Genomic DNA, 8063 nt, shown 5'->3' on the forward strand with positions numbered 1-8063 from the left:
AGCCATGACGATCTTAACCCTCCATGAGTCGTGTCGAGGTGTGGTCCTGGGCAAATCTCCTGTGGAAATTCGTGAATCAAGAATTGTTTGGTTTCTTTGTTTCTATTTTATTTTTTTGTTGGTTAAATTGAAGTGTGGAGGCTGAATCTCCCATTGGGGAATTCAGATTTGTGGTATTTTGCTAGATTTCTTGATTGTATGTGATTCCTCACATGTTCATGAGATCTCATTGAAGTTTCTTGATGAATCCCTCCTCCCAAACAAGCATTTCGGCCAGCCTATCCCTTTGCCCTTTCCATCATCTTCAATTGCCTTAAATCACAAAAGCCTAGCCTCCCATCAAGCCATACATGCCCCCCATCAAATCGCATAGCCAAGAAAACCACAAAATCCTAGATCTCACATCCCATAATTCGGCCATAGCCTCATTGGCATGGCCAAAACCCTAGATCATATAATTTCTCACTTCTATTTTTCACTCCATCTTTTGATTGGTCAATTTCCTTGATTGGCTCCCTCAAATCTCATCTTCCTACCAAAACACATTTTCCCTATCCATCCTACCCATTTTCGACCAACCCTTGCAATTCTAGATCTCTAGATCTCAAATCTTATTTTTTAAGAATTTCACAATTCCTAACTTTTAGGATCTCACAAGCCCCCTTTGCCCTAGCCGAACACACCCCCATAAGCCTTGGCCAAACCCCTCATCAAACCTAGCCAAGATTACCCTTCATCCAACCATAGTACACAAATGGCACTTAGCACACCAAGGGTCACTAGCCGTGCACCATCATCACCCAAACCTTGATCATGTAGCCCAAACACCATCCATACTTTCTACCATTGAACCCTAACCTCACTTCACCCAAGCTCCCATTGAGCTACATGTGATCTAAACCAAACAAAGAAGTCTCATTGGTCACTAGAGGAGCAAAAAGAATAGGATCGGACCCTTAGTGTTTGGAGGCTTGACTGAGTTCCCCAACAGATTTACCTTCCTCGCAGGTGTCAACAGGTGTGAGCGGGTTCAGTTCCAAACTGCCCGAATAACCTACCTTCCTATAGGATAAGAAGGTAGGCCAAGCTAAAGGCTGCCCTACTTTCCCCACGGCAGAGAGCGGGACTGACCCTCGGCCACCCCGAACACCTACCCCAATTTGCTATGATGAAGTGTGGGATTAGTACCAGCTTGACCCAAACTTACCCTTTACTGCGACATCAACGGGCAAGAGCAGGTTTCAAACTGCCCGAATAACCTATCTCTCTATAAAGGATGATAAGTGGGCGAAAAGCCCAGCCTCCTCATCCGGGAGAGTGTGACTAATCCTAGCGGCTACTTGAATAACTATCCAAATCCCTCTTGTAGTGAAGTAGAGGACCAGTCATGACACCATTCAAATTACCGTGTAGAGGGATCAAAACGCAGTTTGGCTTAAGGCACTCAAACCCCTCCTCGATGGAGTGTTAGCAGTCCTCAACTGTTTGAAGTTGGAGATTCACCTTCCTCACAGGCGTTAATAGGCAGGAGTGGGTTCAATTCCAGACTGCAAATAACCTACCTCCCCACTGGATAAGAAGGTAGTCCAAGCCAAAGGCTGCCCTACTCTCCTTATGGCAGAGAGTGGAACCAGCCCCCGGCCACTCAAATACCTATCATGACCTCCACTGCGATGAAGTGTGGGATCAACACTAGCTTGCCCCAAACTTACCCTTTCCTACAACATCAATGGGTGGGAATGGGTTCAGTAACAAACTGATCGAACAACTTACCTCTTGACGAAGGATGATAGGCAGGAGAAAAGCCAGGCCTCCTAATCCAGGAGAGCGGGACTAGTCCTAGTGGCTACCCAAAAGGGTAGTTTGGCTTGAGACACTCCGACCCCATCTCGATGGAGTGCGAGCGGTACTCAGCCATTCGAAGCTCGGGATTTACCTTTCTCGGCTTCGTCAATAGGCAGGAGTAGGTTTAATTCCAGACTATCCAAATAACCTACCTCCCTGAGAGATAAGAAGTTAGTTTGAACTAAAGATCGCACTACTTTCCCCACGGCAGAGAGCGGGACTAGCACTTGACCATCCAAATACCTAACCCGACCTTTGCTACCATGAAGGGTGGGATCAACACCATCCTGACCCAAACTTACCATTTCCTAGGGCATCAACAAGTAGGAGCAGGTTCAGTAAGACACTGCTTGAGCAACTTACCTCTCGACAAAGGATTATAGGCTGGCGAAAAGCCCGGCCTGCTTGTCTAGGAGAGCGAGACTAATCATAGCGGCTACCTAAATACCTACCTCAACCCCTTCAGTGGAAAAGGAGTGGATTGGTCATGACACTGTCTAAATTAACTCCTGGAGGGATCAAATGGGTGGTTTGGCTCGAGGCATTCCGACCCCTTCCCGATGGAGTGCGAGCGGTCCTTATGCATTCAAAGATGGAGATTTACCTTCCTCGCAGGCATCAACAGGCAGGAGCGGGTTCAGTTCTAGACTGCCTGAGTAACCCACCTCCCTGTGGAATAAGAAGGTAGGCCGAGCCAAAGGCCATCCTACTTTCCTCGCAGCGGAGAGCTAGATCGGCCCCCAACCACCTGAATACCTACACTGACCTCTGCTGTAATGAAGTGTGGGATCAGCGCCAGCTTAATCCAAACTTACCCTTTCTTACGAAATCAATGGGCGAGAGCAGGTTCAGTAATAGACTATCTGAACAACCTACCTCCTGACAAAGGATGATATAGGTAGGCAAAAAGCTGTGTCTCCTCATCTGGGAGAGCAGGACTAGTCCTAGCGACTAGTCAAATCCCTACCCTAACCCCTGCTACAGCAAAGGAGTGGACCGAGCATGGCACAATCCGAATTACCTCCTAGAGAGACCAAAGGGACGGTTTGGCTTGAGGCACTCTGACTCCTCCCTGATGAAGTGCGAGCAGTCCTCAACCATTTGAATGACATGACAAAGAAACAGGGTGACAATGTCACAATGAAGAGCTATGGACCCTTTCCTTCCTAGGCTGAGAAGCCAGGTTTTGATACCCATTCTCTGCTAATGTAGGATAATCGCAATGACGTTGTCGTACATGCTAGCCCAACCTTTCAAATACGGCCATTGCTATACGGTAGGATTACCATGGGCCATGGGACCAACGATTGCCAATTCAAGGGGCTAAGCATTTCCACATTGGCGGGGTAACTACAAGGGCCTAGGTTAGCGGCGACTCACCCTCCCCATTTGATGGTAATTGCAACTGTTCCCTTTACCACATAGCTAAAAGGATGAGACAGACAACAATAGAAAGTAAAAAATGTACACGAAAAAAAAAAAAGCCACAGCTTGTACCAAAAAAGGAATAATTATGTTTATAAATGATGTACAATGCAAAGTGGAGAAGTGACAAGCCACAACACAAAGTTGTGAATTTACTACTCAAGTCATGATGGTAGCCCAACAATTTACCAAGGACGCACTGACAAGGCCTAGCTAGGGAAGAGGAAGGGACAAGCATCTAAGATCTGTGACAACAACAGGAGGGGGGCTGGGCTCACTCACAGATTGGGGCCGCTACCATCAGAACAGGCCCCGAGGGCACTCGAGATCGAATTCTCCCCAAGAAGGGCTACTCAGGTCCATAAGATGTTAGTCTTGGGAATGTCCTACATACCAAGAGATTTATGTAACCAATGTACCAAGCATCATCACAAACTCCTCAGATGTGAGACAATTCCTTCCGTAACCTCTCAATAGTAGTGTTTCGGGCCTTCAAAGCCTGCCTGGCCTCATCCATCTAGGCCTCCAAATCCTTCCTCTGCCCTCACTCCTTAGCCGAGGCATACCTTTCTAGAGTCAGAGCCTTGGAGAGCTGATCATATTCCTGGGATCACAAAATATGTCGACACTCCTTGACCTCTTGCTGCGAGCATACTTGGGAGAGGTTGGCCCACCATTGTTTGATCTCCCGTGTATGGTCATCGAGAGATCTCTCCAAGCTTTCTCTCACATCAGAGGCTGTTAATTCCAAGCGAAGAGCGGTAACCTGTCCCTAAGATTCATACGTGCCAGCTAGCATCGCCTTGACCTTGTCATTTCTCCTTCTCTTCACTGCTGCATAGTCCAAGGTTGTTCGAGCCAACAAGCGGAGTGCCCTATGCTCACTCACCATCTTCTTCCAACCATCTATAATGATTGTGGGCAAGTGCTCCAAACCCTATAGCAAAATTTCCAAGTGGTCATTTAACAAAGGAATTCAAAACAGAGTACCAGACGCTCCTTGTGGCTCTCTGGAACCACCAACCAGGCATCCACTAGAACTACGTCAATCACCTCCTCCAGGCCAACTCCATCACCCGTTGTCTCGTCTATGGTAGGTGTGATGGGTCTCGTGATGCTACGGACTGAAGGGAAAGGAGATACGGGGAGTCCACCCTCACCCTAGGGACTTGGCGAGGTTGTGAGGGCTGCCTTCCTCTCCCCTCAAACTCGTGGCATGGCCTTGGGACCTAGAGGGGTTGTGTGGGAAACCTTCATCTCCCCCCAATCCCGTGGCAAGGCTCAGGGAAAGAATGCATTCACACATGGCCCTGTCGGAATAAATGGCCTCAGCTGAGTGATGAGAAGTACCATAGAGGGCTCTTTCGAAGGAATCGAGAAGTCGTCAGAGTCGGCCCTAGCATGAGACATCCTCATGAGTTTCTTCCCCTTCCCCTTGATCGGCGGGCTGGGAGGATGGTCACGTATTGGGGAACTATCCTCTTGTAGTGGAAAGCCCAACTCAAAGTCCAGATTAGCAGGAGGAGCTAGGTATTGATAAGAATTGGTGGGGTAACTGTGAGGAGGTTTCCCCCTATTGCGGCTCTCTGGAACCACCAATCGTGCAACCACTGGAACTACGTCAATCACCTCCTTTAGGCCAACTCCATCCCCCGCTGTCTCATCTAGGGTAGGTGTGATAGGTCCCGTGATGCTACGAACTGAAGGGAAAGGAGATATAGGGAATCTACCCTCACCCTAGGGACTTGGCGAGGTCGTGAGGGCTCCCTTCCTCTCCCCTAAAACTCGTGGCATGGCCTTGGGACCTGGAGGGGTTGTGCGGGAAACGTCCATCTTCCCCCAATCCTGTGGCACGGCTCGGCATAAGGCTACATTCACATGTGGCCCTGTCTAAATAAATGGCCTTAGCAGAGTGATGAGAAGTACCACAGAGGGCTCTCTCGAAGGAATCAAGAAGTCGTCAGAGTTGGCCCGAGCAGGAGACATCCTCCTGAGTTTCTTCCTCTTCCCCTTGATCGGCACGCTGGGAGGACAGTCACGTACTAGGGAACTATCCTCCTGCAATGGAAAGCCCAACTCAGAGCCCAAATTAGGAGGAGGAGCTAGGTACCAATAAGAATTGTTGGGGTAACTGTGAGGGGTTTCCCCTTTATATTTCTTTCTTCCCAGTAGTAAGGCCCAACGCTTACTTGTCCAAAGCCCAAGACCCTAACAATGGCCCACGATAGCCTGGGCAAACTCGAGGGGGATCTGTGTATGAATATGGAGCAGCTAGGGAACAGATGTGACCAGCCAACTAAGTACTGCACTGCCATTCCACCCATTAAAAATTAAACCCAGTAAGAGAAGACCAAGGAAAGTGAAGCTGTTGATTCCTATACCTTAGGAAACAAACAGACAAGCAGAAAGCAATGCAAGATAAGGTCAGACGGGTCTAGCGGTGCATTTATGGTGCCTAAAAGATTGAGCTAAAATATTGCATATTTTTATACATTTAGAACCAATATATTTTAATTCTTTCATTACATTATTATTGGTTTTAGATGAAAAAATAATTAAAATGCATAAATCTGAATTGTGATTTAAATTGATAAATAGGATGGTTTTTTCTTAGTATTATAACTTGAGGGGGTACAACAACATATATATCATTTTTATTCACCCAGCGCCGCATGAAGTTTCATTCTCTCAAGAGCATTTTTTAGCGCCGCTTATATTTTTTTCTTTAGAATTGAAGATGCCGTCTGCTAGATGGGAGTTTATTTATTCTTTTAGGTATTTTGGATCTACACTACAGTGCCATTGAATAGCTCCTGAAGGGGTTTAATTGCTGCTACAGTCCAACCTCCTTTACTGCTTTCAATCTCCATCTCCGTTAATTTGGTTTAATCTTTTTATTCTCTACTTCTTATTTCATTTTAATTTGAAGTTACGGTGTATTCTTGATATTTTTGGATTAAAAGTTGAGAATTTATTTGCTGTTTATTTTATTTTATGTCAGTTATTTTTCTTATTTGTTTAATCTTCTATTAAATATGCATTATAATTACATTTTAAATTAATTTCAGTTTATTATTTAATTTTTAGATTAATTAAAATTATTTAGCGTAGTTAAATCTTTAACTGTTAATTTCAATTTGTTAGTCTCTTACGTTCTATTTCGGCAGTAAAAAAAATCCAAAAGTATGAATCTAGTCTATGACTAGTATATTTTTTATTTCTATTGCACTCTTCCATTCATTGTACATATCACCACTTTTGTTTGTGAAACTTTTCGCCATTTAATACGAGTTTGGATTTAAGCAACTTTTCCCGAGAAGACAATTAAGGAATTTTATTCCTAATTATTACACGACATCCTTCTACACTTGAGATAACCTTTGTGCTACTCATTTTTTAGTGAGTCACTAAACTGAAGCACATTGCATTTATGGCAATCCAGCCAGAGTTAAGCGCTGCATTAATGGTGCCACTGCATGCCACATTAATGAGACTGGACCAGGAGTCATGATGTGGATGAGGGACCCACATGAATTGAAAGGATCTGCCTTCTTCCTCAGACGCCAGTATAAATACCAATACCCAGGTATGAGGAAAAGAGAGGCTCTCTTTACTCTTTTGCTTTAGTATTTATTTTCCCTCTTCTTAGAATCTTTACTAACTTTGGCATCGGAGGCTCTCTCGGCCCCTAGGCCATCCTCTCTTAGCTTTATTTTCCTTGAGTTTTATAGGCCCACTCCTGAAGACCGGAGTACCTGGAACCTGGCTCAAAAGTGTACGAAATACAACGTTAACAAAAGGATTTGAACTTTGTGCATCTGTGTCACCTAATGAAAATGTCAAACTGGTTGGGTGTGAGGAGCTGCCACCTTCGGTTGAAGACTTACCATTGATGTTGTAATGGTTAAATAAATCATCAATATCACATTTATGCTCTCTAATAAACTAATTAGCGTTCTCATAATCGAGAACGCCCCTAATATAAAATTTTACAATCGTCAACTTATATTGGGGACAACAGCTACTAATAATAATATATTTATCTTCTCAGTATCTCTTAGTATTTATTATATTTGTATTTCATCCTCATAGCCATAACATTCAACAATCCATATTGTCATTACAACTCTATTGCAATAAAGCCCCAAGAGCTCTTCGAAGTACATGTTCATAGTAGGATATTTTATCCCAAATATTCACATAGTTATATCATAAAATAACTTTAAACATTAAACAAAATACCTGACATTGGCCCAATCAACTATGTCCGGCACATCGAACCCCCTTCTTCCCTCAACTAACTTTAGCAAAGCATACATCAAGCCCCCATCCTCGACCTTCATCCTTTCAAACACTTTTTGGTACTTTTACACTATATCAAACATCATGTATGTAGAGTTCCATCAAGTCAGAATGTACATTTGCAACATACTGGAAGATGGGGATCTCAAGCTGTTTAGCTATTGCCTTAAATTGGAAAAGAAGTTAGGAGGAAGCCCTTACATACCTCACAAGATTTTAGACTTTAGTAGTGGACACATCAACATCCTTCAACCCCTTTGAAACCATGAGGTTGATGATATAAGAACAATATCGAATATAGATAAACTGGTGCTCATGAATGATATCATTCTTTACTGTTGTATTTTGCCTAAACCAATCAATGGCAATGTCATTCACATTGGCATTGCCAACTGTGATACAAAACACTTTATGATCCCCCAATCCTTTATACAGTCACCCATTTTCTTGCAAATGGATAAACGCTTATGATCAACAATTTCTCGAAGCCA

The sequence above is a fragment of the Carya illinoinensis genome, chromosome 13 (assembly GCF_018687715.1).
Source record: "Carya illinoinensis cultivar Pawnee chromosome 13, C.illinoinensisPawnee_v1, whole genome shotgun sequence".
NCBI classification, from domain to species: domain Eukaryota; kingdom Viridiplantae; phylum Streptophyta; class Magnoliopsida; order Fagales; family Juglandaceae; genus Carya; species Carya illinoinensis.